This window comes from Castanea sativa, chromosome 9 (genome assembly GCF_040712315.1).
Source record: "Castanea sativa cultivar Marrone di Chiusa Pesio chromosome 9, ASM4071231v1".
Taxonomy (NCBI): Eukaryota; Viridiplantae; Streptophyta; class Magnoliopsida; order Fagales; family Fagaceae; genus Castanea; species Castanea sativa.
In genome coordinates, this window is record NC_134021.1 from 16,792,038 (window position 1) to 16,818,484 (window position 26,447).

General features: G+C 42.1%; 1 long non-coding RNA gene across 1 annotated transcript; it reads right to left on the reverse strand.

Annotated features, from left to right (window-relative positions):
* Nucleotides 1-10,005: 10,005 nt before the first annotated feature.
* On the reverse strand, nt 10,006-24,437 carry LOC142610045 (uncharacterized). Its single transcript, XR_012839751.1, has 4 exons — nt 24,269-24,437; nt 23,924-23,973; nt 23,024-23,119; nt 10,006-10,034 (listed from the first exon to the last, which is right to left on the reverse strand). It is a non-coding gene; the product is annotated as an uncharacterized LOC142610045 (long non-coding RNA).
* Nucleotides 24,438-26,447: the final 2,010 nt, after the last annotated feature.

Consider the following 26,447-nt stretch of genomic DNA (forward strand, 5'->3'; position numbering starts at 1 on the left):
ACCTTCTAAGGTTATTTACATTCCATGGGCGTGGTACAATTCTTTCATCTAGGTCAGCTAGCCGATACGACCCTATGCCTGCTACTGAAACAATGCGATAGGGGCCTTCCCAGTTTGGTCCTAGCTTACCCCAAGCTGGGTTCTTAGAAGTGCCCACAACTTTTCTTAGTACAAGATCACCAGGTGCGAGTGGCCTTAGCTTCATGTGAGCATCATATCCCCGTTTTAGCTTCTGTTGATAATAAGCCATTTGGACCATAGCTGCCTCGCGTCGTTCCTCAAGTAAATCGAGACCTTTCTCTAGGAGTCCATTGTTATTCTCCGAGCTAAAAGTACTCGTCTTCAGGGTGGGAAAACCTGATTCCAGAGGTATAACCGCCTCGGCTCCATAAGTCATAGAGAATGGTGTTTCTCCCGTGGACCTGCGCGGTGTAGTCCGATACGTCCACAGAACATGTGGGAGTTCTTCTACCCATCTGCCTTTCGCATCGTCCAACCTTTTCTTGAGCCCACTAACTATGACCTTGTTAACAGCCTCGGCTTGCCCATTTCCCTGAGGATAAGCTGGGGTGGAGTATCTATTTATGATGCCCATGTCACCACAGTATTTCCTAAAAGCCTTGCTGTCGAATTGAACGCCATTGTCTGAGATAAGTGTGTGTGGTATACCGAATCTAGTGACGATGTTTTCCAGAAAAATTTCTTGGAATCAACGTCCCTGATATTTGCTAAGGGCTCGGCCTCAACCCATTTAGTGAAATAGTCTGTCCCCACGAGAAGCCATCTTTTATTTCCTGTAGCCCTCAAAAATGGCCCCACTATGTCCAATTCCCACTGTGCAAAAGGCCAAGGACTGGAGAGAGAGTTTAGAGCCCCTCCAAGTTGATGAATATTAGGGGCGAACCTCTGGCATTGATCACACTTTCTGGCATATTCCTGAGCCTCCCTCTGCATATTAGGCCACCAATAACCCTGAGTCAGAGCTCTGTGGGCTAAGGATCTTCCCCCGGTATGGCTCCCACAAATACCTTCATGTAATTCTTCTAGAAGTACTTCCGTTGATTCAGGGTGCACACACAACAAGTACGGTCCTGAGAAGGAGACAACTAGAAACGTGGGGCCTTTCGACGCACCTTATCTGCTTAAGACTTGTCTTCAGGAAGGATGTCGTTCTTAAGAAAAGATACGACCGGGTCCATCCAACTAGGTCCAAGCCTTATTAGATGGATGCGAGCCGCATTGACAGCGGTAAGAGTTGGCTCTAGCAAATCCTCCACAAGGATAATCATGGGCAAACCCTGAGCCGAGGACGTTGCTAACGTAGCCAAATAATCGGCATGGGTGTTTCCACTCCTAGAGATGTGAGCTAAGACGAAGGAGTCAAATTCAGCTTGCTGACGCTTGACCTGGGCCAAATATTCCTGCATTCTTGGGTCCCTAGCCTCCATGGTCCCCGTGACCTGGCCGACCACTAACTGAGAGTCCGAGAATGCATGGACTTCCTTTCTCCAAGAGTAGGTAGCACACCTCGGCCTCATTCAAAGACTTACTAACATAGTAGACCGGTCTTTGCACCCCGCTTTCATTCCTTATGAGGACCAGGTTGACCGCGTGGACGGCCATTGCCAGATAAGCAAACAGAACCTCGTCCACCTCGGGGCGAGATAGAATGGGTGGCCGAGAAAAATATTGCTTAAAGCTGTTGGAAAGCTAACACGCAATCCTCGGTCCATTGAAACCCTTTCCACTTGTTCAATAATTGGAAGAAAGGACGACACCGGTCAGCTGACCGAGATATAAATCTGTTCAATGCGGCAATCATCCCAGTCAATTTCTGGATTTCTTTTGGGTTCCGAGGCGGTTGCAAATCCTGAATAGCCTTAACCTGCGCTGGGTTTACCTCTATGCCTCTATGAGTAATCATATATCCCAAGAACTTTCCAGACCCCACGCCAAAAGAGCACTTTGAGGCGTTAAGGCGCAGCTTGTATTTTCTTAGCATCTGGAAGGTATCGGCCAGATCTTTCACATGTGAAGGTATTGTTTTACTCTTCACCACCATATCATCCACATATACTTCAATAGTCTTCCCCAGTTGCTGTTCGAACATCCTGGTCATCATTCTTTGGTAAGTAGCCCCAGCATTTTTCAACCCAAATGGCATGACCTTATAGTGATAGTTCCCCGTTGGAGTAATGAAAGCAGTCTTCTCTTGATCCTTCAACGCTAAGGGAATCTAATGGTAACCCTGGAAGGCGTCCAAAAAACTCATCCGAGGATGTCCGACAGTGGCATCCACCAGTTGATCAATACGCGGCATTGGGAACGAATCCTTGGGGCAGGCCCTGTTCAAATCTGTGAAGTCCACACATACTCTCCACGTTCCATTCTTCTTTTTAACCACAACCGTATGCGCCAACCATTCGGGGTAGAAAACTTCTTTAATAGCCCCAGCCCTCTTGAGTTTGAGCACCTCTTGCTTGACGGCCTCAGAATGTTCTTTGGAAGAACGCCGAGGTGGCTGCCTTCTCGGAACAATAGCAGGGTTGATGTTTAAATGATGACAAATAAAGCTCGGGTCCACGCTTAGGGCCTCATAAGGGTCCCACGCAAAAACATCGATATTGCCTTTTAGAAATTCCAACAACTTCATCTTCTCCTGGTGCGGCACGCGTATGCCGACTTGGAAGAACCTCTTTGGATCATCGGCTATCAAAAACTTTTCTAACTCCTCACAATGAGCCTCCTCTCCTGTCACCACTACAGGTGCATCAGGAGCTGTTAATTGCTATGATTCTTAGATGGGCAAAGCTGATGACTCGGCTTCTGTCTGATGAAGCACTGCGGCCGATATGCATTGCCTGGCCACCGATTGGCTGCCGAGGATTTCCTCAACATATTCCCCAGAGGGGAACTTAACCTTAACATGTAAGGTAGATGAGACTGCTCCCAGGGCGTGCAGCCATGGCCTGGCGAGGATAGCTGTATACGGAGAGTACGCGTTAACCACAATGAAATCCACCTCAACCGTTTCTGAACCAGATTGAACGGGTAGGCGAATATGTCCCTTCGGCACAACGACTCTTCCTTCAAAACTTATGAGTGGTGAATCATAAGGAGTGAGATCCTCCAGCTTCAACCTTAGCCCCTTAAATAAATCAGGGTACATGATGTCTGCACCGCTGCCCTGATCTATCATCACCCTCCTCACATCATAATTCCCTATCCTAAGAGTAACTACAAAAGTATCGTCATGGGGTTAGATAGTCCCCACCTTATCCTCCTTGAAAAATCCCAAAACGGGAAAATTCAACTTCACCCTCTTCGGCCTGTAGCCTGACTCCTCGGCCTGAGGATGTGAAACTGCCATCACCCTGGTGGGACCCGAGCCGGTCCTGCCAGGCGCAACAAAAATAACATTGATTATTCCTAACGCCGGTTGAGATAAACCGTTCCTCTGATTGTTTGAGCCTGATTGACTGCCCTGTCCGCCAGGTTAACACAAGTACTGCTTCAATTTTCCTTCACTAACCAGCTGCTCCAAGTGGTTCCAAAGGGTTCGACAGTTCTCGGTAGTGTGGCCCACATCCTGATGGTATTGACAAAAGAGGTTATGATTCCTCTTCGCAGGGTCTCCTGCCATCTTACCAGGCCATCTGAAGAAGGGCTCTTTACGAACTTTCTCCAACAACTGATGTACTGGTTCTCAAAACACAGTGTTCATAGCTTGAGGCGTTGCCGAGCCGGACTGCCCAACGTAATCTCTCCTCGGCTTGTTGTTGTGGTACCTGTCCGACCTGAAATCCCTTCTCTCCTGCGGGATAACCTTCTCCTTACCCTTTCCTTGCTGCTGGTCTTCCTCCACTCTCTTGTACTCGTCAATACGGTCCATGAGGCGACGTACGCTACGGACAGGCTTTTTGGTCAAAGACTTTCTCAAGTCGTGATCAGTAGGAAGGCCTACCTTAAAGGTATTAAGCACCACCTCGTCAAAGTCACCATCTATTTCATTAAACATTTCCCAGTACCGGTCGAAATACGCTTTCAACGTCTCCCCTTCCCTCATGGTCATGGATAGTAGTGAGTCCAATGGCCGAGGTACTCTGCTACACGTAATGAACCGCGAAGCGAATGCTCTAGTGAGCTCCCCAAACGAACCTATAGACCCCGATTTAAGGCCGTTGAACCACCTCATAGCAACAGGTCCCAAGCTAGAGGGGAAAACTTTACACATCAGAGCCTCGTTATGAGAGTGCACCGCCATCCTCTGGTTAAAGTGACTCACGTGCTCCACCGGATCAGTCCGGCCATTGTAGATAGTGAAGGTAGGCTGGGTGAATCTCCTGGGAAGCTTCCCTTTCTCAATCCTCCGTGAAAATGGAGATTTGGAGAGTTGGTGCAACGCCCGACTCATAGCATCGTTCCTTAAGCCCCTAGAAGGAAGCTTCTTACATTTACGAGCTGGCTGGTCATCCTCCTTACAAGAGGACATTGCGCTGGGGGGTGAGCATGACCTTGAGCTGTAACTACCTCCTCGGGCTTCCTCTGAAGAAGGATTAGATGAGGACGGTGAAGGCTTACGTCTGGCGCGGCGCAGCTTTCTTTTCAAACGACCAATCTCCTTCTGCATGGCTTTAGCACTATCCTCGTGGGTGGTGCTACCCCCGCCCTGAGTATGGCTAGCCCTGGGGTATTCTGTATGGACACTTCCCTCACGATCCCTTTGACGCTCAAGACGCTCGAAATGATCCTTCGGTTGTGATCCCTGTGATTCTGCATGGTGAGAACCTAGGCCTGCCATCGTATCCCAACTCCTTTTATGACTAGATTCCCACAGACAGCGCCAATTGTAAGTGCACAATTGCATCTGGACCCAAAGAAGGTTATGGGCTCAGGCCCAACGAGCCTTAAACAATGAAACTTGTAGAGTGTGGGTTTGAAACCTAGGTTAGAAGTACTGAGAACTTGATAACAGGCTAAAAGTTACAAACACTTGTAAATAATAAACGATAATTGCAAATAGACCTCCTCGGATGTGAGCCGAGGACTACTTCTGTATTATTTCTCTTTCTTTCTTTAAAGGTTACAATTCTTAATATCTTTCTTAGTTACCGAACTCCCCCCCACTCTCTTTGGCCTTCACCCCCCTTAAATACTTCCTTCCCTGATACTTTTTGGACAGTGACTAGAAGTTTCAGCCCTACTGTTCAGGGGTCACTTCCCCATTAATGCGGCCAGGGAGGTAGGTGCAAAGTCTTTAATGCGGAGGTAGCAGCCTTTGCCCTTGATATTTTCTTTAACACTGGTGCATCTAGAAGGTTCAGGGCCTCCCCCTTTTAACCAACAGTCTTTCCAGAATTCCGCCTTGACCTTTATAGTGAATCTTCGAGTCCTCTTGGAATGGTCCGAGGAGGAACTCACCCTCGGCTGTATCTTCAGACCTTCGGCATATGGGCCGATTCATAGTACTAACAAATTCCCAGCTTATGAACAGATCGGCCCTCTTTGCTAAAGCCCAAAGGCCCACATGCCCACTTGGGTCCTTTTACTCCCCACAGTTATTGTTTCACAATTATTATTGCAATAGATTACAAATAACTAATAAAAATAATCGAGTCAGTTTATTGCAATCATAATTTTGTTGTAATTATTTATTGCTTTATGTTTGTTGTTGTAATAGATTACAAAATAATTCTTATCGGAATATTGCAATAATAATTTTGCTGCAATATGCTGTCACTTCAAAAATTTTGTTGTAATATATATTATAATATATGAAAAAAATTTGTGGATTGTTCTTTGTACCAACTCTAATATGAAATTTTTTTATACATCTAACTTAATCTTTTAGGATGCATTGTTGGTAACTGTTACTAGCTTCATAGTGATTCATTCTAATGAAGAAGAGTTCATGATGAGTAAGTTGAATGATGGAATTTGTTTATGTGCAACAATATGAGTATCTAAAGAGATCTTAAAATCAAGAACAAACCTTACAAAGGTCACTGTGGATTTAGGAGGGATTCAGAAGATGTTAGACTTATGGTTAAGTGATTAAATTCACCATTTTCTAATAGTTTAAATTATTGGGACAATCGGTAATTTAACATGGTATCAGAGCAGGAGATCCTGAGTTCGATTCCTGGTTTTACTCTGCCCATGAGTGAGGGGGAGTGTTAGACTTATGGTTAAGTGATTAAATTCACCATTTTCTAATAGTTTAAACTTTTGGAATAATTGGTAATTTAACAGAAGATGACTTTGTTACCCATATAGTAATACCTACAGGAGATGGGACGACACACGACACTAGAGAATAGTGTTTGCTTTTTATCAACTGTTGGAGAGTGATGGGGATATGGTGCATTTAGAAAAATACTATGAGAATAGATGGCGTACAATCCAAGAACCTATCATAAAAAACTTAATCTACTAATTACTATAGAGTGTGGACCTATTAAGTTAACGACGGTCAAAAGCTAGCAAATAGATATTTTCTGGAGTGTGAGTGCTGGTTATTGTGCAAAATTTTTGCCTACTTTAATGATTTAGCTTGTCCAAAATTTCATGTTTTGTGTATCTTCAACAGTTTTAGACTTGAATTTAGCATAATTATTTATGTTGTGTTAGAATTTCATTCCATCTCTTGTTTGTCATCTATATATATATATATATATATATATAATTACAACTATAATAGTTCTCTTTGACACGCAGTATTTTGCCAATTCTAGAACCTCACACAACAGTTTATTTTAAGTAAAAAATAAATAAATAAAAAGGAGTTCTTGCATTAATACCATATGCGTTTGAGGAATATATAGACACTTTGAACTGTAAATTCAAGTAATTAAAATGGTACTGAACAAGTTTACTTGGACCAAGTTAGATCAAGAAAAAAAATTGGTGGTTCAGGATGGAAACAACTATAAAACTCAACAAAAAGAGGACTTGCACCGATACTTGAAATAGCAGTTTGGAGAGAGATTGTAGTCGAACTACGCCTTTTGACTTGGATGGGCTATGGGCTTTATTGTAGGCTTGCTCTTGAATGATAGGCTTGCTCTTGAATGATGGGCTAAGCCTCCTATTTGTAGATTGAGTTTCAAGTTTTAACTTTGCTCAGATTATTCCATTCTCTACCTATGAGATACTCTAGAACCCTATTGACTAATAGTATGATGAATTGATCTTGAAAACTCCAAATTCACGACACGTTCTTCAAGACTATTAAACTCACCACCCAAGTGTCTCTGTCCAACCCACTTGCTATCATGCTATGCAACTTTTTTGGACAAACCTATACATGCATGCTAAAAGCATTATATTTAAGTGATATTGTTGGGTTCTAGTATAAAGGAATAAACCAACAAAATAATATGTGCATTATACGCGCATATTTCTTTAGCGACTAGCTGAAGGCAAAGAGATTGAGACTTGAATCAAAATCACCACACAAGATGAGAGAAATACCTATGGGCCTAAAGACGATTGGGTTTCATCCCTTTCCTAATGTATGCTCATGTGGCAAGTAAAATAAATGAAGCTATGTTTAAAAGAAATACAGCTGGGTTCTATGATAATTTTGAAGTTGCCCAATTCCCGTTTTAATAAACAACTTCTCCACTAGTTTAAACTAGTGTGTAGCCTCATGCATATGCACAGGTACAATTAAAAATAATTACAATTATACGGTTCAAATTATGAATAGTCAATTGTAGTGGTGCTATTGATATTAGCTTGAGTTATTAAACATATAGGACATTAGTTCGACCAAGATATTTGAAGGTAAAATATTTTTTCCTTGCAATTTTCATGATATTAGTTACGTCAAGTTTCTCACAATTACATTTATGAATAATCACAATTAGATATATAAAACTTTTGGTTTAATATACACATTAGTTTCAAGTTTTTATTAGAGAACTAGCCTCTGAGTGCGTGCTCAGAGGCTCTATAATTTTTTTTACATAAAAGTTAATAATTTGCATTTATTATAATTTAGAAATTTTTTTTTTCAAACAAATAAAAAGGATCAACTTTAGAGATAAGCAATAGCTGTAATTTCCTTTTTGAATGTGAAGGGAAAAAATTCAAAATTTTAGGATTTCTTTTTTTGAATTCAAAATGAGATTTGTTATTTGACATTTATGACCATATTTATGAATGAAGATACCATTTATTAATGAGGGTATTTTTAAATCACATAAAAGTTCAGTTGAAAGAAGATAATCATCTTATATATAGTATAGATGTACTCTAACCATCATGAAAAAAAAGCCACGTTATGTGCCTTTGTTGTTTTGATAATAAATATTTTGACAACATGTTATTTCTTTCATACCAATCAAGGGAAAAACTACCAACAACCATTAAAAAAAATACTTTATAGGAGGAATCCCTTAATGAGTGCAATAAAAAAAAAAAAAAATTTATTTAAGATTGCAATTGAAACCACAATTTGTCCCAATATTATGTCTATACATACATTAAAAAAAAAAACAACTCATTTTTGTGCATATGCCTATGCAGTATGCACCTTAGCCTCTGATGTGAAGCACCATCTCCCGATTGCCAAGGGCACTCAATAAGTCAAAATAGCATTGAGTTGAACCCTTGAATCAGCTATAGATCACAAATATCTTTTCTTTATAGCCTACTTCGCTACAACCCTACTTCACTAAAAGGGATGATACAAAATTTATAAAGTGATACAAAATTTATAAACAAAAAGAACCAAGTACAAACAAAAGCAAAAACTAAACTTTAAAGTTACATTTATTTGAATCAAATAGATGAGAAATACCACCCAATGAAAATCATAGACGTGATCATGCAAATGGCATCCAATAGCAATAAAAATGTCTTGATTAGTTGAGTAGTTGATCATAGATATATTGAGTTAGATGCTTCACCACATTTCTTGAAATCTCCCACATCACAACTTCTTAATAAGTATAGAAATTGCTTAAAAGAGTCTGTAGCAATACATTAAAAATATCTTATCAACACATGGGATTAAAAAAATATATCTGAATGATTTGCTTATCATAGAATTCAGTGCATTAATCTTTGGAGTACTTAACGATCATAAACCATAACTACAGGCTAAAAACTTGGCCAAAATGGGCAAATGCCTTTTTCGCGCAAAAAAAAAAAAAAAAAAAAAAGCATTATGCCCCCTTTCCCAAACTAATTAGGGAAATGTTTTTCTTTTAAAACTCGATTTTCTCAAAATCGAGTTAAGCCCTATAGTGACGTTTTTAGGAGTCTATAGTGACGTTTTTAAGGACCTATAGCAGCGTTTTGTAACTCAAGCTCCATGAACTCGAGTTATATGTAAAAAAAAGTCGAGTTATAGGTTCCTTAAAACGTCGCTATAGGGCTCTAGAATTTTTTTTTTTGAAACTCGATTTTGAGAAAACTGAGTTTCAAAAAAGGGGCATTTCCTTAATTAGTTTAGGAAAATGGGCATTTGCCCTTTTTTTTTTTGCGTGAAATGGGCATTTGCCCATTTTTTCCCTAAAAACTTGGAGTTGTAAAAGTAGAAAAGAAAAAGAAATGTAGACAACATTAAAAGTAATAGGGCTTACAAAAATTAATTTATTTTCACAAAAGGAATGAATTATGGACATCTATACTTAATCTCAAATTCTCTTAAATCCAATTTGTTCCTTCAAACCATAAAGTCATAAACCCAAGTCAAATATATAAGGTCCATTACCACAGCTCAAAACATTACAATAAAAGTGGTAACACAAAACATTATGACAATAAATAATTAAGAAAAGGAGCCCACATGATGTTGGGATTCAATTAATCGATTTGGAGTACATCTTCTACGACATTCAACTTAGCCTAATGGTGCTTTAGTGATTAATTAAATAAAACCGCAAACCTATAACTTTTAATCCATTTATCAAATGAAATAAAAACCCTTAATGAAATAGGCCCCTTAGATTACTACTACATAAATTGTGCTCACCTGCATAGTTTGCAACCAAAACCAATTGATATTCCACGCTTCTTTGTATCTGAAGAGAAAAATATGAGCAGAGCCACCTTAGATTGCTACTAATCATTCTTACTAAAATAGAGTTGACATGGAATATAGAGTCCAGAAAGATTTTGTAGTCATATCTAGATGTCTAATTGGAATTGAATTAGTTGGTTTTTTTACTTCTTAATATGTTTATATAACAAACTGAGATAATGTAAGACATTATCGAACAAATTTAAAACTGGAAAAGGCATTCTAGTACAACACCAAAATAAAGCTATCTCAAAAGTTACTGTTATGTTCTTAATCATGTTTTTTTTTTTTCTTCATTTATGTTCTTATACCAATGACATAATTTTTGGCAACTTGAATTGGTTCTTGTATCTGCAAAAACCAACACCACTACTTTTTCATCACCAAAAACATAAATTTTCTTACCTCGCCAAATATAATACACAAATCCAAATGCATATTAATATTGAAGCCAGAAAACAAAAAAATTCAAAGAGAAAAAACTAAATCCAATTGTGTTAGGACATATGTTGTGGGGAGTAAAAGGACCCAAATGGGCATATGGGCCTTTGGACTGTAGCATGAAGGGCCGACCTGCTTCAGAATTGAACTCTACGAATTGGCCAATACGCCGAGGGTCCAAGATTACAGCCGAGGACAAGCTTCTCCTCGGACAAGCCCTAGAGAATTCAAAGTTTCATTATGAAGGTCAAAGCTCAACTCTAGAAAGACTAATGGTTAAAAGGGGAAACCCTGAACCTTCTCGATACCCTAGTGTTAAGGAAAATATCTAGAGCAAAGGCTGCCACATCCGCATTAAAGACTCTGCACCTACCTCCCTGGCCGCATTAATGGGGAAGTGACGCCTGAACAGTGAGGTGAAAACTTCTAGTCACTGTTCAAAAAGTATCAGGGAAGGAAGTATAAAAGGGGGGTAAAGGCCAAAGAAAAGGGGGATCGAAAAACTAAGAAAGAAATTAAGAAATTGTAATCTTGAAGGAAGAAAGAGAAATAATAAAGAAGTAGTCATCGGCTCGAGTCCGAGAAGATCCATTTGTTATTATCGTTCGTTATTTACTTGTGTTTGTTTATAAAAGCCTGTTATCAAGCTCCCAGTACTTCTAACCTAGGTTTCAAGCCCACACTCTACAAATTTTATTGTTTAAGGCTCATTGGGCCTGAGCCCGTGATTGTCTTTGGGTCCAGGTGCAATTGTGCACTTACAATTGGCGCCGTCTGTGGGAAACCTGGTCTAGAAAAGGTTGGGATACCATGGCAGGCCTAGGTGCTCACCATGCAGAGTCACAGGGATCACAACCGGAGGATCGTTTCGAGCGCCTTGAGCGTCAGAGGAATCGTGAGGGAAGTGTCCATACAGAATACCCCGGCGCTAGCCATACTCATGGTAGGGGTAGCACCACCCACGAGGAGGGTTCTAAATCTATGCAGAAGGAAATCAATCGTTTGAAGAGAAAGTTACGTCGTGCTAAACGTAGGTTTTCACCGTCCTCATCTAATCCTTCCTCAGAGGAGGATAGGGGAGGTGGCTACAGCTCGAGGTCGCGCTCCCCCACCAGTGCAACGTCCTCTGGTAAGGAGGGCGACCAGCCAACTCGCAGACGTAAGAAGCTTCATTCTAGGGGCTTAGGCAACGATGCTATGAGTAGGGCGCTGCACCAACTCTCCAAATCTCCATTTACACGGAGGATTGAGAAAGGAAGGCTTCCCAGGAGGTTTACCCAGCCCACTTTTACCATCTACAATGGCCAGACTGATCCGGTGGAGCACGTGAGTCACTTTAACCAGAGGATGGCGGTGCACTCTCACAACGAGACCCTGATGTGTAAAGTTTTCCCCTCTAGCCTGGGACCTGTTGCTATGAGGTGGTTCAACGGCCTTAAATCGGGGTCTATAGGTTCGTTTGGGGAGCTTACTAGAGCATTCGCTTCGCGGTTCATTACGTGTAGCAGAGTCCCTCGGCCATTGGACTCGCTGTTATCCATGACCATGAGGGAGGGGGAGACGTTGAAAGCATACTCCGACCGTTATTAGGAGATGTTTAATGAAATAGATGGCGACTTTGATGAGGTGGCGCTTAATACCTTTAAGGTAGGCCTTCCTACTGATCACGACCTGAGAAAGTCTTTGACTAAAAAGCCCATCCGCAGTGTACGTCGCCTCATGGACCGTATTGACGAGTATAAGAGAGTGGAGGAAGACCAACAGCAAGGAAAGGGTAAGGAGAAGGTTATCCCGCAGGAGAGAAGGGATTTCAGGTCGGACAGGTACCACAATAATAGACCGAGGAGAGATTACGTTGGGCAGTCTGCCTCGGCAGCACCTCAGGCCGTGAACACTGTGTTCCGAGAACCAGTACATCAGCTGCTGGAGAAAGTTTGTAAGGAACCCTTCTTCAAATGGCTTGATAAGATGGCAGGAGATCTTGCGAAGAGGAATCAGAACCTCTTTTACCAGTACCACCAGGATGTGGGCCACACTACTGAGAACTGTCGGACCCTTTGGAACCACTTGGAGCAGCTTGTCAGTGAAGGAAAACTGAAGCAGCACCTGTGCCAACCTAGCGGGCGGGCGGTCAATAATCCGGTTCAAACAATCAGAGGAATAATTCATCTCGGCCGGCTTTAGGAACAATTAATATTATTTTTGCTGCACCTGGCAGGACCGGTTCGGCTCCCACTAGGGTGATGGCAGTTTCCCATTCTCAGGTCGAGGAGGCAGGCTGCAGGCCGAAGAGGTTGAAGCTCAATTTGCCCGTCTTGAGATTTTCTGAGGAGGATAAAGTAGGGACTATCCAACCCCATGACGATGCTCTTGTAATTACGCTTAGGATAGGGAACTATGATGTGAGGAGGGTGATGATAGATCAGGGCAGCGGTGCAGATATCATGTACCCTGATCTATTTAAGGGGTTAAGATTGAAGCTGGAAGATCTTACTCCTTACGACTCACCACTTATAAGCTTCGAAGGGAGGTCCGTTGTGCCGAAGGGACAGATTCGTTTGCCCGTTCAATCCGGCTCAGAAATGGTTGAAGTGGACTTCATCGTGGTTGATGCGTACTCTCCATACACGGCCATCCTCGCCAGGCCTTGGTTGCACGCTTTGGAAGCTGTCTCCTCTAATTTGCATGTTAAAGTTAAATTCCCCTCGGGGGAATATGTTGAGGAAGTTCTCGGCAGCCAATCGGTGGCCAGGCAATGCATATCGGCTGCAGTACTGCATCAGACAGAAGCCGAGTCTTCGGCTTTAATCACCAAAGACTTATAGCAGTTAACAGCTCCTGGTTCATCTGGGATGGTGACAGGAGAAGAGACACATTGTGAGGAGTTAGAGAAGTTTCCAGTAGCCGGTAACCCAGAGAGGTTCTTCCAAGTCGGCATACTTTTGCCACACCAAGAGAAGATCGAATTGTTAGAATTTCTGAAGGACAATATTGATGTTTTTACGTGGGATCCTTACGAAGCTCCAGGCGTCGATCCGAGCTTCATTTGTCATCATTTAAATGTCAACCCAGCTATTGTTCCGAGAAGGCAGCCACATCGGCGCTCTTCTAGAGAACATTCCGAGGCTGTGAAGGAAAAGGTGCTTAAACTCAAGAGGGCTGGGGCTATCAAAGAAGTTTTCTACCCCGAGTGGTTGACCCATACAGTTGTTGTTAAAAAGAAGAATGGAACGTGGAGGGTATGTGTGAACTTTACTGATCTGAACAAGGCCTGTCCCAAAGATTCGTTCCCAATGCCGCGTATTGATCAACTGGTGGATGCCACTGTCGGACATCCTCGGATGAGTTTTTTGGACGCCTTCCAGGGTTACCACCAGGTTCCCTTGGCATTGGAGGATCAAGAGAAGACTGCCTTCATTACTTCGACGGGGAATTATCATTATAAGGTCATGCCATTTGGTTTGAAAAATGCTGGGGCTACTTACCAAAGAATGATGACCAGGATGTTCGAACAGCAATTGGGGAAGACTATTGAGGTGTATGTAGACGATATGGTGGTAAAGAGCAAAACGATACCTTCACACGTGAGAGACCTGGCTGACACCTTTCAGGTGTTAAGAAAGTACAAGCTGCGCCTTAATGCCTCAAAATGCTCTTTCGGCGTTGGGTCTGGAAAGTTTTTGGGGTACATGATCACTCATAGAGGCATAGAGGTAAACCCAGCACAGGTAAAGGCTATTCAGGACTTGCAGCCTCTTCGCAACCCAAAAGAAATCTAGAAATTGACCGGGATGATTGCCGCATTGAATAGGTTTATCTCTCGGTCAGCTGACCGAGGCCGTCCCTTCTTCCAATTGTTGAATAAGTTGAAAGGGTTTCAATGGACCGAGGACTGCGTGTTAGCTTTCCAGCAGCTTAAACAATATCTTTCTCGGCCACCCATTTAGTCTCGCCCCGAGGCGGACGAGGTCTTGTTTGCTTATCTGGCGGTGGCCGTACACGCGGTCAGCCTGGTCCTTATCAGGAATGAAAGTGGGGTGCAAAGACCGGTCTACTATGTTAGTAAGTCTTTGAATGAGGCCGAGGTGCGCTACTTGCTCTTGGAGAAAGCGCTTCTGGCCATAGTTCATGCCACGCGGAAGCTCCCTCATTATTTTCAGTCTCATACTGTGGTGGTTCTGACCCAATTGCCTCTCAAGGAAGTGTTACGCAGCGCCGACTACACTGGTAGGGTGGCAAAGTGGGGAACCATATTAGGAGCTTTTGACGTTAAATACAAACCTCGCACCTCGGTGAAGGGCCAGGTCCTCGCTGACTTGGTGGCAGAGTTTACTGAACCATTGCCAGAAGAGACTCTAAAAGAAGCACGCATGGATGGAAAATCAGTTGGTGTGATCACGGCCGCAGGGCCTTCGACTTGGAAAATGTATGTGGATGGGGCAGCTAATCAGAGAGGGTCTGGTGTGGGCCTTGTTCTGATATCCCCAGAGGGAATTATCTTTGAAAAATCTCTAAGGCTATCATTCTCGGCTACTAATAATGAAGCCGAATACGAAGCAGTTTTGGTAGGCATGAACATGTTACATAAGATGGGTGGAAAGGAAGTCCATGCGTTCTCGGACTCTCAGTTAGTGGTCGGCCAGGTCATGGGGACCATAGAGGCCAGGGACCCAAGAATGCAAGAATATTTGGCCCAGGTCAAGCGTCAGCAAGCAGAATTTGATTCCTTTGTCTTAGCTCACATCTCTAGGAGTGGGAACACTCATGCCGATTCCTTGGCTACGCTAGCAACGTCCTCGGCTCAGAATTTGCCCAGGATTATCCTTGTGGAGGATTTGCTGGAGCCAACTCTTATCCCCGCCAAGGCGGCTCGCGTCCATCTAATAAGGCTTGGACCTAGTTGGATGGACCCAGTCATATCTTTTCTTAAGAACGACATCCTTCCTGAGGACAAGTCTGAAGCAGAGAAGGTGCGTCGGAAGGCGCCACGTTTTTGGCTATCCGAGGATCAGAAACTGTACAAACGATCCTTCTCAGGACCGTACTTATTGTGTGTGCACCATGAATCAACGGAAGCACTTCTCGAAGAACTGCATGAAGGGATTTGTGGAAGCCACACTGGGGGAAGGTCCTTAGCCCATAGGGCCCTGACTCAGGGTTATTGGTGGCCCAACATGCAGAGGGAGGCTCAGGACTATGCCAGAAAATGTGATCAATGCCAGAGGTTCGCCCCTAATATTCATCAGCCTGGAGGGGTTCTCAACCCTTTCTCCAGTTCTTGGCCTTTTGCGCAGTGGGGATTGGACATAGTGGGGCCATTTTCGAGAGCAGCAGGAAATAAAAGATGGCTTCTTGTGGGAACAGACTATTTCACCAAATGGGTTGAGGCCGAGCCCTTAGCAAATATCAGAGATATTGATTCCAAGAAGTTTGTCTGGAAAAATATTGTCACTAGATTCGGTATACCACACACACTTATCTCCGACAATGGCGTTCAATTTGACAGCAAGGCCTTTAGGCAATATTGTGGTGACATGGGTATCATAAACAGGTACTCCACCCCAGCTTATCCTCAGGGAAATGGGCAAGCCGAGGCCGTTAACAAGGTCATAGTTAGTGGGCTTAAGAAAAGGTTGGACGATGCGAAAGGCAGATAGGTAGAAGAGCTCCCTCATGTTCTATGGACGTATCGGACCACACCGCGCAGGTCCACGGGAGAAACGTCATTCTCTATGACTTATGGAGCCGAGGCGGTGATACCTCTGGAATCTGGTTTTCCCACCATAAAGACAAGTTCTTTTAGCCCGGAGAATAACAATGGACTCCTGGAGAAAGGTCTTGATTTACTCGAGGAACAACGCGAGGCAGCCATGGTCCAAATGGCTTATTATCAACAGAAGCTAAAACGGGGATATGATGCCCATGTGAAGCTAAGGCCACTTGCACCTGGTGATCTTGTACTAAGAAAGGTTGTAGGGACTTTTAAGAACCCAGCTTGGGGTAAGCTAGGACCCAACTGGGAAGGCCCCTATCGTATTGTTTCAGTAGCAGGCATAGGGTCATATCGGCTAGCTGACCTAGATGAAAGAATTATACCACGTCCGTGGAATGTAAATAACCTTAGAAGGTATTATTATTAATAAAACGTGCTTTTGTTGGTTAACATTTCAAAGTTATAAGTACAATTAACAGTCGAAGCTACTGTTCTTAAGAATCAAACAGAAAATTGGTTAAGTGCAGTCTTCAGACTACAAACCTTGTGAAAATTGATGTCTTGTCATTTGTTAAACAGAACCTTAGTTATGCCGGGTCCTCGGACCTCCTACTTTGGGGAAATTAACATTTGAAGTTACTGTTCTTAAGAATCAAACAGAAACTTGGTTAAGTGCAGTCCTCGGACCACAAACCTTGTGGAAATTGATGTCTTGTCATTTGTTAAACAGAACCTTAGTTATGCCGGGTCCTCGGACCTCCTACTTTGGGGAAATTAACATTTGAAGTTACCGTTCTTAAGAATCAAACAGAAACTTGGTTAAGTGCAGTCCTCGAACCACAAACCTTGTGGAAATTGATGTCTTGTCATTTGTTAAACAGAACCTTAGTTATGCCGGGTCCTCGGACCTCCTACTTTGGGGAAATTAACATTTGAAGCTACTGTTCTTAAGAATCAAACAGAAACTTGGTTAAGTGCAGTCCTCAGACCATAAACCTTGTGGAAATTGATGTCTTGTCATTTGTTAAACAGAACCTTAGTTATGCCGGGTCCTCGGACCTCCTACTTTGGGGAAATTAACATTTGAAGCTACTGTTCTTAAGAATCAAACAGAAACTTGGTTAAGTGCAGTCCTCGGACCACAAACCTTGTGGAAATTGATGTCTTGTCATTTGTTAAACAGAACCTTAGTTATGACGGGTCCTCGGACCTCTCACTTTGGGGAAATTAACACTTGAAGTTACTATTCTTAAAAATCAAATAGAAACTTGGTTAAGTATAGTCCTCGGATCAAACCTTGTCACTATTCTTAATATTTTGTCACTGTTCTTATTCTTATCACCCTTTTTATGGAAATCATTATCTCATCATTTATTAATTTGGATCTCAAGTTCTTCATTCTTAAGTGTTAAGCAAAATTTTTGCAAGGAATGGTCTTCGGACCTTACATCCTGCTGAAAGCAATATATCAGATTACAAGGGTTTAACTGTCATATGAGTTGTCTAACTTTGGTATTATTTGATGTCTAAATTAAGTTATGCGACAGTTTTGAAGTCATAGTTAATTGCATGGTGGAGTTGTACTTATTTATTCTGCTTCCCCTTTAACTGTTTGTTATTAAAAGCTCTCATGGCAAGCACAAAAAGAATAAAGTAAAACCAAGACAATGTGAACAAAAATTGAATAAAAATCTTCTTCATTAATTATATACAAAGAAGGGGAGTACAGAAAATTCCTATACTAGGCCCTAAACTAGGGAAGGGGGGTCTTGAAGGGAGCTGCTGCCAGCCTCAGTACTCTTCAATTCCAGCTCAAAGGTGGACAAGACTTGTTTCCCTTTGTCTGTTGAAGGCATGGGGGGCTCCACACTTTGGATCTGCTCCTTCTCGGCACCACCACACTCGTCCTTCTCTTTGTGGGAACCTTCAGGTTCTGTAGGAGCAGGAACGAGCTCTTCCACTACAGGAGGAAGGGCAGGAGAGGTAGCAACAGGAGGAGGGTCTTCAATTTCCTGTATGTCTAGGGGAAGCCAGATGTTCTCGGGCTTCCTCAGCTCGGAAGCTTGAGGAACCCCTACCGCATTCATGGCCTCTCCCCAGACCTGCTGACAGTACTCTCGGCACAAGGCCGCGAAAGCCTCTATCAGCTCTTCTTGTGTTCTGGTCACCCCCTCCTGATAACTGGCCTTCTTCGCAGCCTCCACTGCGTGCTGATGGGCGCGAGCCTCCTCCTTAGCCCGCGTAAGCTCCTTTTCCAAGTCAGAGCGTGCCTGTTGGACTTGGGCGAGCTCGTCATCCTTTTGACGAAGGAGCTTACGCTGCCCCTCCACTTGGGTTGTCATCGTCTTCAAGCTGGCCTTGTCACCATCTCTTTCTCTTTTCAAGTCGGCCAGCTGGGACATGATTTTCCCATTCTCTGCTAGGGCCTGGCTTAGAGATCTTTCTGCCTCTTGCCTTAGCTCCTGCTCCATCCCAGCGCACTTCTGAGAGTCGTCCATGAACTTCTCGGCAGCAAAAACCTCTTGGATGGACTGCAAAAAGGATAGGAGGTTAAATGCAGTGAAGTGTTTACAAACCAGTATAGACTGTTAGTGTAAGATGGAACTTACCAGAGCTAAACCTCTTTGCAACGAGAGGAACAGCTGCGGCTGGCCCATCTTCTCCAAGGTTTCCATGTCCTTGGGAAGCAGAAGAGGGCGCTCCAGCACCTCGGCTAGGTGGTAAGCGTGGCCTTGCTGGACCGCCCTGATGCTGGAATGGCAGGGAACGAGAGCGCCGTCTAGTCTCAAGTCAGGAGACCAGGTAGCTGGTGCTCGGCGCACCTCGGCCACTTCTCTGATCTCCCCGCTTTCAACTGAGCGGGCGCGCCCTTTGCCCTTGTCCAACTTCTGCTGCTAGGCCGGCACGGGCTGTTTCATCTTCTTTTGCTTTTCACCTCCAGCCCCCTCAACCTCCGCTTTCCTTTTCTTCTTGGGATCTTTGGCTGGAGGTTTAGGGTCAGCTGGAGGAGGAGGAGGTAGTGGTAAAGCCGGGGGAACCTGGGACCCCCGTGTCCCTTTCTTTGCCACTCGGGCGCCTCTATCGGTCATAAGATCCTTTAGCTTGTCCATATCTTCTTCAATGGAACTGTCGTCTGGACGCGCTATCACTAGACCCGCGATCCCAGAGGCCTCGGCTTCTTCTTCTTCCTCGTCGGAAAGGATAACAAACGGGTTTCCGCAAGGTCGTATGGAGTCCTCAAGCTGAAACTGGTCCATCTCCTCGTCCAATGTGTTCGAGGAAGACACTCGCTCCTCTGGGACGTCAATAGCCTGAGAGTGCACAGTGAGGGGAACTGCCGCTATGGGCTGTGTGTACAAGACGGTGTGAGGGGCGTCAGGGATGTCGTGATCGTCCAAGAAGTGACGTCTGGCTACGTTGATTTTCCTACGCCTTCGGTCACCCGCGATTATGGCGTTCTCGATCTCCTGGAAGTCCGAGGAGACGGGATCGTATCCCAAAATCAAGTGGGCCGCTCTAAGTTGTAGGTCTCTGCTAACAAACACCTCGGAGCGCAGCATCCTATTCAAGTCTGCAACGTTGCAGTGGCTTAGGCGCGGGCGTACGTTTTGCTTATCTGCAAAGAAAAACATCCAAATAAACAAACATGGTTAGATTCGCAGAACATATAGATAAAATAAAGATTGACGTCCGAATAAATGCAAATGCACATTCCTAGATGATTTAGGGAGTTATGGGATGGGAAGTTAAATCCTAAGGCGTCGCACCTGGAACTCCCCACTCAACTGGGCAGTGGGGGCCGTCGTGCCAATTGCCAGAGACGACGAGGTAGTCATCCTTCATGCCTTTGTTGGACTTGGGCAAACATGAGATCAACCTAACTACGCTGGAGCGGGATTTGATGTAATAACCGACTCCAGTGAGTTTGTGGCATTCGTACATAAAGCCGACATCAGGCCAGGTGAGGTTCAGACCCAATTGCTCGTTCAGAGCGTCGACGCTACCCAAAACTCTAAAAATGTTTGGGGCACACTGATCGGGACACAACCGGTGGTTGCGGAGGTACTCCCTGGTTACAGGCTTCATTGGGAGGGTCATCCCACCTTCTACAAAGGCTACCATTGGGATGATAACCTCTCCGGCCTTCCTAGAACCGGCCACGGCTTTCGCCGGGCAATATTTTAAACCTACATCGCCGGGAATGTGATATTTGGCTCTGAAGCCTTCCATTCCAGTGGTGGTATCAACTAGACACTTGAACTTTCCCATCAAATATGAACGAAAGGCTAAATTCTAAAAGGGGGAATGATTATAAGGAGAGCCGAGGACAGGGTCCGAGGAGAAAGGGTCAAGAAAAAAAAAAGGAATAGGAACTTACAGACTTGAAGTTGTGCGAGTTTCCACGGATTTGTGCAGACAAAAGGTGATTGCTGATGTTTTGATGGGATTAGTCCCTGATGAATTAAATGAAGGCGCAGGTTCCTGAAGCGTCATCACGTGTGGGAAGCGGCCTCGAAATTATATTTGTCCCGCCCAAATTTTCGTGAAATAACGAGGACCGTTGGATGCCCATCTCACCGTTGAACGTGGGGGACAAGGTGTAACTTATAGTAATAAATGCGCGCATTTTTGAAAATAAAACCGCCAAGTGGCGTCTTCTAGAACGCGAAACGGTTTCCACACGTGCAATCATTCACAAAGTATGCAGAGTTCGTTCTCGTCGGATCAAAACCCTATTTTTCTCCTCGGATGATGAAAAATAGAGTTTTGAGGGGCTATTGTGGGGAGTAAAAGGACCCAAATGGGCATATGGGCCTTTGGACTGTAGCATGAAGGGCCGACTGGCTTCAGAATTGAACTCTATGAATTGGCCAATACGCCGAGGATCCAAGGTTACAGCCGAGGACAAGCTTCTCCTCGGACAAGCCCTAGAGAATTCAAAGTTTCATTATGAAGGTCAAAGCTCAACTCTAGAAAGACTAATGGTTAAAAGGGGAAACCCTGAACCTTCTCGATACCCTAGTGTTAAGGAAAATATCTAGAGCAAAGGCTGCCACCTCCGCATTAAAGACTCTGCACCTACCTCCCTGGCCGCATTAATGGGGAAGTGACCACTGAACAGTGAGGTGGAAACTTCTAGTCACTGTTCAAAAAGTATCAGGGAAGGAAGTATAAAAGGGGGGTAAAGGCCAAAGAAAAGGGGGATCAAAAAACTAAGAAAGAAATTAAGAAATTGTAATCTTGAAGGAAGAAAGAGAAATAATAAAGAAGTAGTCCTCGGCTCGAGTCCGAGGAGATCCATTTGTCATTATAAAAGCCTGTTATCAAGCTCCCAGTACTTCTAACCTAGGTTTCAAGCCCACACTCTACAAATTTTATTGTTTAAGGCTCATTGGGCCTGAGCCCGTGATTGTCTTTGGGTCCAGGTGCAATTGTGCACTTACATATGTGATTCATGTTAGGAACATATGTCATCATGTATTGGCTAATCCTTTGACAAAACGCACTTTACTTATAATTGTGTAGATCTAGGATGTGTTTAATGTTTCAAGAAATAAGGTTTCAAGTTCAAGGGTTAAAGCCATGCAAGTTTGTCCAAGAATCAAGTGGTGAAGTGCAGGATTTTAGATCTCGATAGCTAGCTCGACAGCTAGTATCTATCGAGATTTAAGAAGTTGTCTAAGCTCGAATCTTGACAGCTGCCTGATAGATAGGATATCTATAAAGAATTATAAAAATCAAATTTTCAGTTCTGATTTCATTCCAATCTGTGAGTATGTGTTTAGGTCTTCTTTTTTCACAACCCTAAACATATATAAAGATTATTTTAAGGGCCGTCACAAAGAGCACAATTGCAAGAGTGTTTAGCAAAGAGTTGTTCATGCAAATTGTGACCGGAAACCTAGTTTACTCTAGTTCATCTTGAAGAAGCTGCTATGTTTGTACACCATAGGGTTTTGTGACCAAGCAACTTTGTGATTTTCATTGTGTGATGAACTGAAAAACTTTGCAGCCAACATCCTTCTCAAGTTGGTGATTAAGTCGCGTACTGAGATCCGCGCATCTATTGGTTAGTCACATATTGAGAGCTGTGCATTAAAAGGAGAGATTGTCACGACAGAACAAGTCCAATTGGGTATTAGAATAAAGGTTCAACAATAGGTTGGTATAAGGTACTGAGATTCTTTTACTTATAACTGCTTGTTGTGATAATAGTGAATTCTTGGGAGTGGTGACCTTAAAATCACCCGGTGGGGGTTTTGCCTTGAAGGTTTTCCACATTCGAAAACAAATTATCTTGTCAACTTCATTTTCCACTGCATTTTAATTAGTTGGTGATTTGTTTGTGCTGCCACGTATATTGTATGTTAATTTGATTAATTAATAAACTTGGCTAATTAATCAATTAATTCATCACAAGGAGTCAATACATTCTTGGCCTATCAAATTAGGACGACGATTTTACTTCAAAAACACTACAAAAATAGTAAAAGTGCAAGTACAATATTTTATAGTGCCTATTATGCTGATAAGTTGTACTTCTGAAAACAAAATAAAAGGCAGAACCAGTATTTTCTATAGAAAAACTAGAAAAGGCAAACCTGTTAGGGACGTTGATCAAAATTATGCTGGTAGACATTATTTACTTTGTCATTTATTTCAATGCTTCCAATTCTTTCACATTTACACTTGCCTTCATTACTAAGTACCTTTAAATTTTACATCAAGAGGAAAAAAAAAAAACACAACAACAAAACAAAGAAAATTACACACAAATAAAGAGACAAATGAGAGACAAGCAAAAATAATGATTATGGAAGTATACAAAGTATTACCACTGTAGAATTTGAGGACTCTCTAGGGATCGTCTTTTTTGCTTCTAAGAACCCTCCGCCATGGGATTGTCTTCTCCACCCAACTCCAATTGATATCTATAAATATTTTTGAAAAAGCGAAGCTTAATATAGTCTTGAATTTAATTAAGACAGTCAAAGCTCTCTGTGATGGACCTAAAGTGTGAAAATTATCTTGAATGAAGAAAGCAAAAAAAAGGAAGACCCTTAAATTTCCTAAATGAACCAATCTTTAAAATCTCTAAATTCTAAAATTATCCCAACACCAAAAGAAACCCCCAATTCCCATTTGCAAACAAAACCTTAAAAAGAAAAAAAAAGGACTTTGGTATGACTTGCAATTGGAAACTTGGAGACAACAAAACTTACTTTCCTTTAGGAGAAGTTTAACTCAAATGAATTGCAAATTGTGCCAACTTCTTAACAGCAACATTAACATATTGGTAACACAGCAAACATTCCAAGTATGAAAGGAATATAATAGGACCATTTTCTCAGAGGAGAAGAGCAAACTTCCTAAAGAGTGCCTTTTGATTATATCATAAGGCCAATCTTAGGAGCAAAAGCACCAACATGAAGTACCACTATATATCTTTTGTTGTGGGAAAAAATAAAATAAAAACCCTTCAATTTCACGAACCCTCACAAACCTAGAAACCATTTCAGATGCAAACCTCAAAGAATGGAGAAAAAAAAGGCCACGCAATCAGATATCAAATAAAGATACTAACGTGTTCTCAAGCCAAAAAAGATTAAAAAAAAGGTGTGCTATCTTGTTATCAAACAGAAAACAAACATGCAACATTTATTAAAGAAAAAATAATATTAAAATTATTCAAAAACAAAAATTTCACTAAAAGAAAGGAAAAAGAATTTACTTACATTTCCTTAGGAGAATGTGCTCTCTGCTTCCTCAATCTTCATTGTACCACCTTTAGAAAAAAAAAAATCATGAGATTGCAATTATATTTAAGCTCCTTGGTGGGCTAAGAAATTACATAAAGAAATAATTAGGTGGAAACAAATTAATAGACTCTTGTAATCCAAATTGAATTTCAAAACCAACAACACTCAAACTAAAGCAATTATCAACATTAACGGATCAATAAAACTAAATAAAGTTAAAACGATTCACAAATGTCTGATGCATTGAAGGTTTAAGAAACCATAATACTCTATTTCTTCGTACTAAAATGGATACAGTCGAAGAGTTAGAGAAAGAGCAACCTTTTTGGACGGATTCGTCGCTCTGGGTCTGGGTTAATACTGTTGCCGGGGAAGAGAACGGCTCCAATGGGGGTGTGGGTCTTGTTCTAAGGACAAAGATCTCTTTCCTTCATTTAAAAGTTGTGGCTCTTTGATTTTTTAGGGATAGAGGCAACTGAACCGGGACATGAAGAATTGGAGAAAGGAAGAGTCGTGCAATTAAGAAGGAGAAGAGCCAAGAAAGAAGAGAGAGAGTCTATAAACTAAAAATTACGGAATCTGTCAAGGTAAATCCATATGAAATTTTTGAGTTAATTAATGACAACTAGATTAATATTATTATGCAGCCCCCACATAGCTCGCAGATTGAGGAATAATTGAAGATAGGTGGTAGAGACAAATGACACAAAATTATAATTCTAATTTGAGTTTCTCTCAGCTTCACCTATTATTATATATATAGAAACTATTTTTATTCCTACAAGTTGTAATCATTTAACACATTTTCAAATATGATAATTTGATAATTGTACAATAATTGTTCTAGACTAAGGGTCTATTTGGATACAGTTGAAAACTAAAAACATTGTAAAAAATAATTTTTAAATGTGTAAATAATACCGTATGACCCATTTTTATTTTATTTTTTTCTGAATAAAGTGGTAGTGGGTCTCATGAACAGTGAGTGAACAATACATGAATAGCACATAAACAGTGTGTGAACAGTAAAAAATACTTACAAATGGAGTGCATCTCAATAAAAATAAAAATAAAAGTTGAAAACGGAGATACCAAAACGCAGCCCCTATCCAAACACTACCTAAGTTAGAAGGATGTTGCACTTTTGACATAACAAACATTAAATTAATGCGTGCAAAGAAGTCTCAAAGATTGTTATTATTATTTTTTCCTGATGGGTGAAAAGTATGAATGGCCCTTAAAATGTCCATAATATTTTTTTCTTAAAAAGAATCACGTTAAGTGAAGAATTTTTGTTTCGAGGAGGTGAAAAAATAGAGATCCTAAAATTTTCTAATGTATAAGTCATTTTCACACTTAAAACTTTCAAACAAAAAGTATTAGGCCATATATATAAACATTTATACAAGACGTTTGCTTGAAATGTTGATGGACCACGTTATCTAGTTAGAAAAGGGAACTATATATGTAAGTGTACAATTTGTACCCGGACTCAAACGAGTGATGGGCTCAGGCCCAAAGTGCCTTATACAATGAAATTTGTAGAGTATGGATTTGAAACCTAGGTTAGGGATATTGGAAATTTGATGAACATGCTAGAATACCGTAGTTTATGCAAGTAATAGATGAATGTGACAAAAAACCCTCCTCGGACGTAAGCCGAGGACAATTTGTATAGCCTCTCTTCCTCTAAGCAAAATATTACAATTTTTTGTTTAGTTTTCAGAAAAAAGGTCCCTCCCCTTCTTTCCTCTCTCGTCTTCTTATAACCTTCATCTTCTTCCCTGTTTCATCCATGTGTAACACAGATTTTTCTCCTAGATACTTGTCCCATCCGCCACCTTCTTAAAGTTTTCAAATAATAGTTGGAAGGCTGAATACTACTGTTCAGAGGTCATTTCTCTATTAATGCGACCATGGAGGTAGATGCAGGGCCTTTAATGTGGTGGTAGCAGCTTTTTCCTCAGATATTTCTCACACGTTCCTGCTTCTAACAAGTGCTTGGATCACGCATTTACCCAACAGATCTTCTAGAATTCTGTCTCTAAACCCTTTAGCAAATCCCATGGCCTTTACTAGGCCTATCCGAGGAGATACTCCTCCTCGGACAACTCTTCGGACCATTATAGTGCGGACTGACTTATGGGCCTAGAAGACTCTGATTAAACAGACTTATACCAACATACCAGGCCCAAAGCCTAAACGTGCATTTAAGCATTTTTACCCTCCACAATAGCCCCTCAAAACTTCATTTTTCCCTCCCATCCGAGGAGAGAAATGGAGTTTTGAACCAACAACGCACCCTTCACACACTTTGCAAACCGCCACACGTGGAGGGGTCCTTTCGTTCCTTTAAAACCGCCTCTGACGCTTCGAAACCCGGAACACTCGCATTAATGACTGCAAGTTACGTCTTGTCCCCCCACGTTCAACAGTGAGATATGCATCCAATGGTCCAGGTTCATTCTAAAAAATTGGGCGAGATAATGCTGATTTGAGG